We start from the raw sequence: 12,261 nt of genomic DNA, 5'->3' as shown, positions 1-12,261 counted from the left end.
GAGTACAACGGTGGTGAGCAGTGTTGCCGTTTTGGGCATTTCGGCCCAAATTTGGGCCGAATAAAAAATAATTTTTAATTTTGGGCCGATGGGCGGCCCAAATCCATTTTGGGCCCTTTTCATGCTAATAATTTTAAACAATATTTTATAAAATATCAAATATTAGTCTTTGGGCTATTATTACATGCTTACTTTTACTATTGGATGGATTTGAAAACGTAAAATAAAGCAATTTGGTGGCATTAAAAATAGAATTTTTACATTAAAACTTAATGCCAAGAAGGTCCTCCTAGTAGCCTAATGGTCACTTTTAACTTTTAGTTACCCGGGTTTTGAAATATATTTTTCATGATACTTAAGTATTTGGTAAAGATTCATGCATTGTGTTCATAAATAAAAAAAGTTCATAATGAATTGGTGGCAACGGAATCATGCCAAGCTAGAGGGTTTTTTCTATTTTTGCCATATATTTTACCTATAATTAACAACCTTAAGATTGAATTTCAAGCAGATAGTTCAGGTTTATCCTATTTATATCCAAGTATCAACTCAAATTGTCTTTTTTTTATAAAAAAAATAAATGAAAAAGAGCATCAATATATTGACATTGACTACAAAAATAAATCGTACCAGCTCGAAACTTCATAAATATTTGTGGGCACAAAAGCAGACAATTACATTCATGCAGTCTTACTTAACGGAAAATGAAAAGTTTGAAATAAAATTTGCTGTTTTGGAGTTTTATATTAAATTACTAGATCAAAATAATAAGAGAATATACACTACCGCTCACTTGAATAGAACCCCCCTGCAAAATTTTTTTCAACCTCCATTCTTTCCGAATTATACAAGATATGAAATTTTTAAGTTTTATTATATTTTGCTTCATGTGTTTGGAGTAAACATAGTCATTCATTTGCATTCAAATCCAATTTTTATAAGAATTATGCAAGGAAAACAAAATAAAGTCAAAAATTGAAGTAAAAAAATTGGGTCATTTGAATAGAACCCCCTTTTAAAACTTTGGAATACAGAAAGATTGTAGTAGAATATCGATGCATATTTACTCTATATTGAAAACGAAGTACTTTCAGTAATATTCAGTAAAAGTATATCCCTCCTGATTAAGGATACACCCGTATATCCTGCTTTAGCAAGGATTCTTTAAATAATTGGGTGTTATGCCCAACAAAGCTTGCTTTTTTCATTCAACAAGTTTATTTTTCTAAGCGTGCTGTCTCCTTTAGTCGTATATTTTACGCATAAATCATTCCCATACATTTTAGAGAATATTTACCACTGTAGAATATGGCGGAACCGCAAGGATTTTCGCATTTCTTTTCAAAATTTTAAGTGTTTATGACTCGAAGTGTACAAACGTTTATAAAATCGTGATGAAATTTCCACACGGGATATCCAAAAATGTTACTCACTACTGGATATGTCTGTTTCAGAACTCCTTTATAAATTGCCGTACGCATTAAGGTGAAGTAAATTGACGCTCATGTCCTTAATAATTAGTAATGCCTTCCAGCACCATAAAAGCACATTCATCGCAACAGAAACAATTAATAAGATAGTCTTCCATTCAATAGACGCGAAAAAAATACTTCTATAGTTGTGCAATTGTTTACTTAATAAGGATAGTCCTTACTAATTATGAAGGACTTGGGCGTCAATTTCTTTCGCCCTAAATGCGCACGACAATTTACAAAGGAGTTCTGAAACAGACATATCCAGTAGTGAGTAACATTTTTGGATATCCCGTGTGGAAATTTCATCACGATTTTATAAACGTTTGTACACTTCGAGTCATAAAAACTTAAAATTTTGAAAAGAAATGCGGATATCCTTGCGGGACCGCCATATTCCAGAGTGGAAAGTATTCTCTAAAATGTATGGGAATGATTTATGCGTAAAATGTACGACTAAAGGAGACAGCAATCTTCCAAAAATAAACTAGTTGAATGAAAAAAGCAAGCTTTGTTGGGCATTACACCCGATTATTTAAAGAATCCTTGCCAAAGCATGATATACGGGTGTATCCTTAATCAGGAGGGATATACTTTTACTGAATATTACTGAAAGTACTTCGTTTTCAATATAGAGTAAATATGCATTGATATTCTACTACAATCTTTCTGTATTTCCAAGTTTTAAAGGGGGGTTCTATTCAAATGAGCCAATTTTTTTACTTCAATTTTTGACTTTATTTTGTTTTCCTTGCATAATTCTTATACAAATTGGATTTGAATGCAAATGAATGACTAAGTTTACTCCAAACACATGAAGCACAATATAATAAAACTTAATAATTTCATATCTTGTATAATTTGGAAAAAATGGAGGTTGAAATAAATTTTGCAGGGGGGTTCTATTCAAGTGAGCGGTAGTGTACTATAAAAGTGATCCAAATACCATCCAATAGTAAAAGAAAGGGTGCCACCGTGGTGCACTGGTATGCACGCCCGCCTTGCACGCAGAAGGTCGGGGGTTCGATTCCCCGGCCAGGCAACATCAAACATTTTTCAACGGTGGCAAAATACCCCTCAGTAATGTTGGCAACATTTTCTGAGTATTTCAGCCTTGAAAAACTTCTCCACAAGTGGTGTCTTAGGACACGCCGTTCGGACTCGGCAATAAACAGTAGGTCCCATATCATTGAGCTAAATATGAATCGGGGTGCACTCATTGATATTAGAGAAGTCTCCCTTGTCCCGTATGGGATGTTGTGGAACAATGTTGTTGTTGTTGTTATGTAAGTAATAATGGCCCCTAAACTACTAAATACAATAACCCCATATAAGGAAACCTCAAACGAAGTTTTCCCTATTATGAACCAGCTATTACATTTTCCCAGACTTGTAGAATGTGACCCCGATTTAATAGTAACAGATTGCAATTTGCTAAGACTCGGTGAAACTATACTTTCTTTCATCTCAAAGAACAAATCTTATTTTATTAGTTTTGATTCTTCGACCTTTTTTATTTTTAATTTTGGGAAAAAGTTATTTAAGCTTTATTACTTTTAATTTTGGGAATAAGTTATTCAAGCTCGACGACCTCGAGCTTGAATAACTCATTCCCAAAATTGAACACATCTTATAATACCTTTGGAATTTTTGTTGTTTAAAAATAGTGCATATTCTTGAGGTAATTGGCTATCTGCGAGACCATCTTTTTGTAAAAGCGTTTTGGGGTGCCAACGATAGCTCGAAAACGGATGGGCCGATCATAGTATATTTTGGTAAGCGTCTTAGGAACCTAATAAAACAGAATTTAAAAAAAAAATGAGCTGTCAAAGTCAAAATTTCGATTGTACCGAAAAAAATTGACTGTTTTTGTCAAAAAATTGGGAAAAATAATTTTTTTAATCTGTCTCGCTTAAAGGCAAGCGTTTTATGTATTTAATAAGCTCACATGAATAATATGTTGAATTTGCTGGAAAAGGTAATACGAGATGCAAATGTCAAAAGAAATGGCACAATTTAAACCAATAGTCACATGTTACTTGCCTATTCTGATGACATAGACATCATGGGACGATCAGTAAAGGAAGTAACTGATACCTTTAGGAAGGTCGAAGCAGAATCTGCGAAAGTGGGTCTGGCGGTAAACGGCGAAAAGACCAAATTGATGGTGTCAACGCGCAAAGCGTCCATAGAGCTCGGACCAACCGTGGAAGTTGGTACCTACAATTTTGAGGTAGTTAAAGACTTCGTCTACCTCGGCACTGCCATAAACACAACAAACAACATCAGTTGTGAAATAAGAAGAAGAATTGTATTGGCCAACAGATGCTACTATGGTCTAAGTAAGCAATTTAAAAACAAAGCCACATCTCGTCAAACAAAACTAACACTATACAAAACGCTGATACTACCCGTGCTAATGTATGGCTCCGAAGCATGGGTACTTGCGCAAGCAGATAAGGCAGTGCTTGGTGTGTTTGAGAGGAAAATTCTTCGAAAGATCTACGGGCCGATTTGCGTTGACGGTGAATATCGACTTCGTATGAACCAAGAGCTATATCAGCTATACAAAGACATGAATATAGTTAAACGTATCGAGATGCAACGATTGCGTTGGCTAGGCCATATCATGAGAATGAGCGATGATGAACCCGCTAAAAAGGCGTATGAATACATGCCACATGGCGGTGCACGCAGAATCGGCCGACCTAAGCTTCGATGGAGCAAACAAGTGGATGAAGAAATGGAAAGGCGCGGTATTCCAAAAAGTCAAGCGAAAAACAGAGAGGAATGGAGATCTTTTCTTAGTTCGGTCTATGGAACAAATGTTCTGTAATGGGCCAACTAAGTAAGTAAGTACATGAATAATATAATAAGGTCATATGAAGATCGATCAATTTGTTTTAGAGCTATCGTTGGCACCGAATTCAAAAACGCCGTTTCGAGAAACACGCACTTAAAGTTTATATGCTACATTCAAATTACAATAAATTGTTGCCTTCCAATCATTATATCTCAGACAATTTTTGCGACATACTACCTTTACGTAAAAATAGACAATATTTTTTCGATTTTTCTAAAAGTAATAAAAGGTATCTATGAGAAATATATATTTTTGTTTTAATTTTTAATGTTGGGCCGTTTTAGGTCGTTTTGGGCCGTTTTTAGGAAAATTTTGGGCCGAAAAAAATTTTTTGAACGGCAACACTGGTGGTGAGAGTAAAAAATTCTTAAGGTCTCATCAACGAGTAGTAGTGGTGGCAGTTCGTAGTTTTTCTCTGCTGTGTCAAACAGAATTCATCTCCCCCTCTCCTCTCTATTGCATTTCCATCAAAGCAGAAGAAAATATGTCAGTCATCTGGCGGTGTTGTTTTGGATTTGTAATAAGAAATTTTTAACAAAAAAGTGTCTTAAAGAACATTTAAATATTTTTGATAACAAATTGGAATACTGCATATTTTCGCAACCAAAAACGAAGTATGTTTGTTTGTGTGTGTGTATTTATATGATTATTGTAAACTTGTTTTGTTGAAAATCCACGTAATAAAAGCGATAACATCCTGGTTTGGTTGAAAAATACCAAGAAGAAGAAGAAGAAAAGCTAAAACCCAACGAACAACTTATTTTTTGGTATGCTTTGGTGGGGTTTCGTCGTATTTTAGTTTTTTGCTTTCATTTTGCTTTGAATTGGTTTAACGTTGCGACGACGGACGATGAGTTGGTGTGTGTGTCGTTATTTTTTTTTTATTATTTCTTAAAAATGTAGCGAGAAACGACAACAACAATGACGACGAGTGGTAAACAGCAAATCATAAGCAAAAGATGAAAGACGAAAAAGAAGAAGACGGACGAAGGGAGGTGAATATTCAGACAGACAGAGATACTCAACAGTTCAATTAATGGTGGTAGTGGTGCCAGAGTGGTTTCTACTGTGTAAGGTGATAATGGTGTGTGGACTAATTTTCATTAAAATATAATAAAAACAAATTGATATTCTAAAAAATAACTTTTGCAAAAAGAAAAAAGCAATAAGAAAATAAATTACAAACAAAGAATAAAGCAAAAAACAGAAAATTAAAACAAAATCTCTAAAATAGCAATTTGTAAATTTTCCCTTGCCTGCTATGTAATTTTTTTACTTGTCCATCAGACAGACATCAAGACGGGTAGCAGCAAACGAAAAAACAAAGAAGTGTGCAAAGTTTTGTGGAAAATTTATAACAAATTTTATAAAAATGTGAACAAATTTTGTGAAAAATATTATGAAAATTAAGAAAAAAAATGTCAAAAGTGAAATAAAAAACGAAAAGAAAAAAGCAATAAATACATTGACAGCTCACATAGAAGAAAAAGTAACGAAATCTATACATTTTCTTTATAACGACGAGCAACGGTAATTTCAACGAGTGATCACTTCGTTGTCGACGACAAAAAAACAGCTGAGTTTTGATATTCTTCTCGTTGCTTACCGAACAAAAGACGAATTTGTGTGAGTGTGTGTTCGCGTTCTCTCTTTCCACCAATTAAATAATGCTAACTAAAGAGCACAAAAACAAAAGAAATCCCCCAAAATTGAGTAACGAACGTGAACGTAACAACTATACCAAAGGAAGAGAGCAAAAAACCCCAACTAATGAGAGCACAAAATAAAAGATTTGCAAGTTCCGTAAACATTCCATCAAAGTATCTAATACAAAACTAGCTGCTAGTTAGCTAGCCTACTCTGCTTAGCAGCCTTATCAGATAAAAGTGAGAATACAACGAAAAAAATAAGCAACCGACCACAACGAATACATGACACACAAGTGTGGGGAAAACAAAATGAAAGAATGAAATACAAAGTGATTGAAAATTTTTATTTTTTTATATATATTTTTGGTGTTTTAACAAGGAAAATTTTTTGTTTTATAGTTCAAATCAATTTTGTCACAATCTACCCTATTACACACGTCAGAGATATTAGCAGCAGCATTAAAACAATTGTAAATAACAATAAATTGGAATTTTTCAAACATCATCGTCCTCTCTTTCGCTCGCTCACAACATCTACAAGACTTCAGCAATAATAACAACAACAACAACACCATACGTCACCATTATCATCTGCAAGGTCTTATAAATTACGCTGAAGAGGAATTCAACATATAAAAAAAACACGTCCAAAAATAAAATATCATTGCAGCAACAACAACACCAGCAACAACAACATAGCACCTACAAAATTTATCATCTCAAGAGCATTTTCAAACAAATTAAAAAACAAAAACAAAATACCAACCTTGTAATTGAAAATAAAAAGGGAAAGCAATTACTACACTACTCTAGAATGTAACCAGATACAACGATAGCATAGCAACAACAACAACAACATCAGAAATTTGCAGTGTTTCCATTTGCCAACCCCCCAATCATCTAGGAAAAAAAAGAGTAAGCATTGTTGTTCCTAATGACATTGAATTTTTTATACCTTTTACACGAAAAAACAACTCGATTTGAAGTAAAAATTGTACAATTATTGCCTTAAAGTTATTCTTTTGTTTGTATAATGTAATATTAACGCAATATTTGCTTAAATTTCCTGGAATTATTCACGAAAGTAATTTCTTTATTACTTTCTCTCTGCCATGAATTTGCCAGAACAGCTGTTTTCCCTCATATGCTGCTTGCCCTTGTTTGTTCTACCGAGAACGAACTGTCAATGTTCACACTCATCTAAATTGCAACGTTTGGCGTCAGGCGTTTCTGTGCTATTAGAATTTATAGGAAAATTATTGTTATTGTTAAAAATAAAAAGAAGAAAGGGATATAAAGCAAGGGAAATAGTTGGCATAAAGATCAAGAAAATCATAAATTACATGTATAATAGAAGAGAAGAATAGTTTATACTACGTTTACATTGCAATGTTAAAGTACTGTAACAGTATGTTTAGATTATGCTGGTTTCAGCAAATCTAGTGGAAAATAGATTACATAAAGATCAAGAAAAGCATAAATTACACGTATAATAGAAGAGAATAATAGTTTATACTACGTTTACATTGCAATGTTAAAGTACTGTAACAGTATGTTTAGATTGCTGGTGTCAGCAAATCTAGTGGATTTAAGCTGTCATTTTCATATTCATACAATATGTAAATGTCAAATAAATGAAGATAATGCACATAAGCGGGGTATACACGATCAGTTCGATTTTTCGGAAATATCGATAAATGTCAAACTGTCCAGCAACCACATAATATTTTACAAAAATGAAAGCCACAAAGGCAAGCAACCGCAAAACTGACAGTCAAAACTAAAAGTGTGTACCCTACTTTAATCATCCCATAAGTGTATAGTCTAAACTAAGCTTAAGTTGTGAGGAAATTAAACGTCGTACAAATTAGAGCTTTTTGCCAGATAATTGAACGTTTAGACTAGGCCAGATTTAGCAAATCTAGTAGATTTAAGTTGTAATTTTCATACAACAAATGTCAAATAAATCTAGGTAATGACTTAAACATCGTTTTAATCTACTTTATGCGGATTTATTTGATGTATATGCAATGGAATTGAAATTTAAACCCAGTGGGTTTATTGAATCCAGTTATATGCAAATGTACTATTAACTATACGGGGTACATACGATCAGTTTTGACTGTTGATTTTTTTGGAAATATCGATAATTGTCAAACTGTCCAGCAACATCAAAATATTTTGTGGTTGCCTGATGACTGAGAAAAATGAAGGGCAAGGAACCGATTATTTGGGTAAAACTGACAGTCAAAATTGATCGTGTGTACTCCGCTTAAGAAAAGTCAAATGTCAAAGTCAATTTCTTTTATGGAATAATAGACCTTTTATTTATGATGTCTTGTATAGAATAGAAGATCTCCCATGATGTCTTCCTATAAAATAGAAAACATCCCATAAGGTCTTCTAAAGAAAAGGAGACCTCCTATAATCAGGGTTATCATGAATAAAAATTCCGTGCGGATTTTTTCCCTTTCCCCAATTTTACAATTTTTGATTTCCATATTTAAGTCCAAAAAAGGGAATATTATGTCGATTTGGTGAGAATATTGAATAATTAATTGATTCTAATAGTTTATAGCATTTTAAAATATCTATTTTAAAAGAATTTCACTTTTCAAAATTATTTTCCATGCGGAAAATTCCGCGGGAAATATTCATGATAACCCTGAATGTCTTCTGAGCTCTTCTAAAGAATAGGAGACTTCCTATGAGGTTTACTATAGGAAATGGGACCTTCTGTGAGCTCCTCTAAATAATAGGAGACCTTCTATAATGTCTTCCTAAGAACAGAGACCTCATATTAAGACTTCTTAAGAATAGGCCTTCTTCTTTTATAGTAGAATAAGAGGCTCAAAACAGGTCTTTTAGAAAACAGAAGGTCCCATACGACATCTAGGCAATAGGAGTCCTCATAACAGATCTTCTAGAGCATTCAAGTCCAGAGGTCTATTATAAAACAAAAGAACCGATATAATATTTTCTATAGAATAGGAGATCTTATCATCTAAAGCATTGGAGACCTCATTAGAGGTCTTCTAAAGCGAACTTTTATATAAAAAGAGGCCTCGTAAGAAGTCTTCTATAGAAAAGGAGGACTCCTAAGAGGTGTTCTAGGTAATAGGAGGCGTTATACGAGGTCTTCCATATATTAGGAGGTCTTCCATATATTAGGAGGTCTTCCATATATTAGGAGGTCTTCCATATATTAGAATTTCTTCTAGAGAAGAGTTAGTATTAATAGGAGGCCTTATAAAAAGCCTCCTGTAGAAAAAGAGGCCTCATAAGAGTTGTTCTATACAAAATGTCGCATCATAAGATGTCTTCTATAGTTTAAGAGTGCTCACAGGGGCTCCTATAGAGAATAGGAAGTCTCATAATAGGTAATCTGGAAAATAGGAAGCCTCATAACAGGTTAATCATAGAATAGGAGGCCTCATAAGAGGTCTTCTTTATAGTAGGAGGCCTAATAAGAGGTTTTCTATATATTAGGAGGCCTTATAAGTGGTCTTCTAGAGAATAGGAGGCCTTATTAGAGGTCATCTATAGAATTGGGAAAAGCGTTAAGTTCGTCGGGCCGAACTTTTTATACCCTCCACCACAAATTTCAGCCATTTCGGTGGATTAATGTGGCCACAACCTTCAAAATACCGAAAATCGGAAGTTACCGTTCTATGGGGGCTATATGATGGCGCGGAACTATACGTACAAATTTCTGAGGGGAAATTTTATACCCTCAACGAAGACTAAATACCAAATCTCAGCCATCTCGGTGTAATAATGAGGCCAAAACATTCAAAATACCGAAAATCGGAAGATATCGTCCTATGGGGGCTATATCAAAACGTGGACCTATATAAACAATTTATGGTACAAATGTTTCTACGCCTCTGGAAACACAATACAAAGTTGCAACCGATTATTTTTTCAAATGGGACTAATACATTCAAAATATATTAAAATGACGCGTACTTTATATGGGGGTTATACCAAAACGTGGACCTATATAAACCAACTTTGGTAGGAATGTTTTTTGGCCTCTGGATACACAAAATACCAAATTACAACCAATTGGGTGTAAAATGGGACAAATATCTTAAAAATTCCTTAAAACGACGACGCGTCACGCGTCATTTTGTATGGGGGCTATACGAAAGCGTGGACCTACATAGCCCGCTTTCAATACCAAAAGTCCTACGTACAAATAATAGATTTTCCCAAAATTTCATCCACCTACGTCAATCCGTTCAGACGCCAGAGTGATTTCCACAGACGGACGGACATGGCTATATCGAAGTAGAATTGCAAGCTGATCAAGAATATATATAGTTTGTGGGGTCTACAATGATTATTTCTAGTATATACCCCCATACTATGGTGGAGGGTATAAAAAAGGTGGAAGAAAATTGCATTTATTATTTATTGGCACTTATTATAACAATAAACTGATATAATTCGATTTATTTGATGCAAAACATATGAAACTACCTAAGGTAAAAATATAAAGTCATTATAATACAAATAAATTTGATATGCAACCCGACTTCTTAAGGCGGCGAGTACACAATCAGTTTTGAATTTAGCCAACGTACTTTCAAGACAATTTTCTGTTAAATAAAGACGTTTTGTTTAGTTAAAAAGTTTTGGAAATCTCTATTTTTTGTAATAATAATTTGATATTACTGAAGAATAAATAAATAAATAAATAAATAAAATAATTAAAGAATCGGAAAGTAATTATTCACCTAGACTTTTATATTACCGAAATACTCCTCGATGACTGTCATTTATGTTAATCAATGTGAACTACGCTTTAAACGGAAATGTAACTCATTTATTTTACAGATGCTCTTATTATTAGATGTAATAGCCGCTTTAGACATTACTCTTGTATAATGCAAATACAACTCTGTCATACGAGACGTAATTTCACGCAACCTCGTCAGCCAAACTATCTGAGTATATTTTAGCTCTGTACCAGAACTAAAAAGTTTTTACAAATTTTACCACTTTTACACATTTTGCGTTCCCATACACAAAATTTATATGAAAATCGTTTACGACTTTTACAACTTTTACGATTTGTACCACTTTATAATGTACGGGAACAGGCCATTTATAAAGTAAATAAACAAAGTATCTCCAACTTTTTTATTTTAATCGAATAATCATATAAAGTAAACTCCCTTTCATTTTTGTCTTATTTTTAAAATAAAAAATTAATTTTGTTGTTAATTTACCTTCAACAATACAACTCTGCCACAGAAAAACAAAATTTCGCCAAACGACAATCGCTTTAATTGGGTTCTATCGATTTGCCTGCCCCCGTTATTGAAAGACAACACAACAGCTGATTTCTCTGAATGCTGTCAATGTACCATAGGTTACCAACTACAGTTTAATGATTCATTTATTGAAATGTTTAGGATTTTATTTATATTAAAGTTTATATGTATTTTAAAAGAAAACATAAATTTTGCTTTAAAATTACCTTAACAAAACGCAACTTTTTCGTAAAAAAAGTAAAATTTCGCCAAACGACATTCGCTTTAATTGGGTTCTAACGACTTGCCGCTGTAATTGATAGACAACACAACAGCTGATTTCTTTTAGTGCTATCAACTTACCTTAGTTTATTGATTTATTTATTGAAACATTTAGGATGTTTTTTAATAAATAATCTGTCATAAATGTTTATATAATTTTACACACACACATGCATGCAAACATAACAAGAAATCTATATCACTTTCCATTATAAAAAAAGCCAAAATTAAAAATGCATTTAACAGTTGTCATATTGTGGTACTCTTTTCAAAATAATAGTCAAGTGAGAGGAGAGAACATGAGAGCAAAAACAAAAAATAAACGAGAATGAAACTGCAAACTCGTTTCGTTAGGCATTTTTACCTCTTTCCACTTAAATAACAAAATAACAAAGAGCAGCTGAATAGAAATTAACAAAAAAATTGTATTGTACCACCACCACACCACCGTTACGTTGTGTTTTTGTTGTTTTCTGCTATGATCAATTTCGGGCAAGTGATACAGCTCACGTATTCATGTACCGCCGCCATCATCATACTACAACACATACCCCATACGGACAAAAAACCCCATATACACCATATAGACAAGGCATTCAGTCGTTCGTTCGTTCATTCGAACGTACCCTCCATATGTATGAATGAATAACAATATAATTTTGTGTGTTTGGTATTGTTATTGAGAGTATGGCCATTATTATTATATATATGGTTGGATATTTGATTGTTACAAA

At 33.4% G+C, this 12,261-nt stretch overlaps 2 protein-coding genes across 9 annotated transcripts in view; both read left to right on the top strand.

Annotated features, from left to right (window-relative positions):
• Mi-2 (chromodomain-helicase-DNA-binding protein Mi-2 homolog) overlaps positions 1 to 12,261 on the top strand; it is a 97,169-nt gene that overhangs the window by 36,948 nt on the left and 47,960 nt on the right. The window lies entirely within an intron of this gene.
• The window catches only part of Su(Tpl) (Suppressor of Triplolethal), a 56,540-nt gene that overhangs the window by 31,993 nt on the left and 12,286 nt on the right, over positions 1 to 12,261 (top strand). The window contains exons 1-2 of one of the 6 annotated variants that reach the window (XM_073980842.1): positions 4,732 to 4,949; positions 6,384 to 6,899. The gene's annotated coding sequence lies outside the window, so the exon portion shown is untranslated. Of the gene's footprint in view, positions 1 to 4,731; positions 4,950 to 5,146; positions 6,314 to 6,383; positions 6,900 to 12,261 lie in introns of those variants that run through there. The other 5 variants (XM_073980839.1, XM_073980841.1, XM_073980840.1 and 2 more) reach the window with 5 other exon arrangements.

The sequence above is a fragment of the Musca autumnalis genome, unplaced genomic scaffold (genome assembly GCF_047663935.1).
Source record: "Musca autumnalis isolate F117 unplaced genomic scaffold, ASM4766393v1 scaffold_4, whole genome shotgun sequence".
NCBI classification, from domain to species: domain Eukaryota; kingdom Metazoa; phylum Arthropoda; class Insecta; order Diptera; family Muscidae; genus Musca; species Musca autumnalis.
Note: the sequence above shows the minus strand (reverse complement) of the source record. Positions and strands in the feature narration are given on the sequence as shown.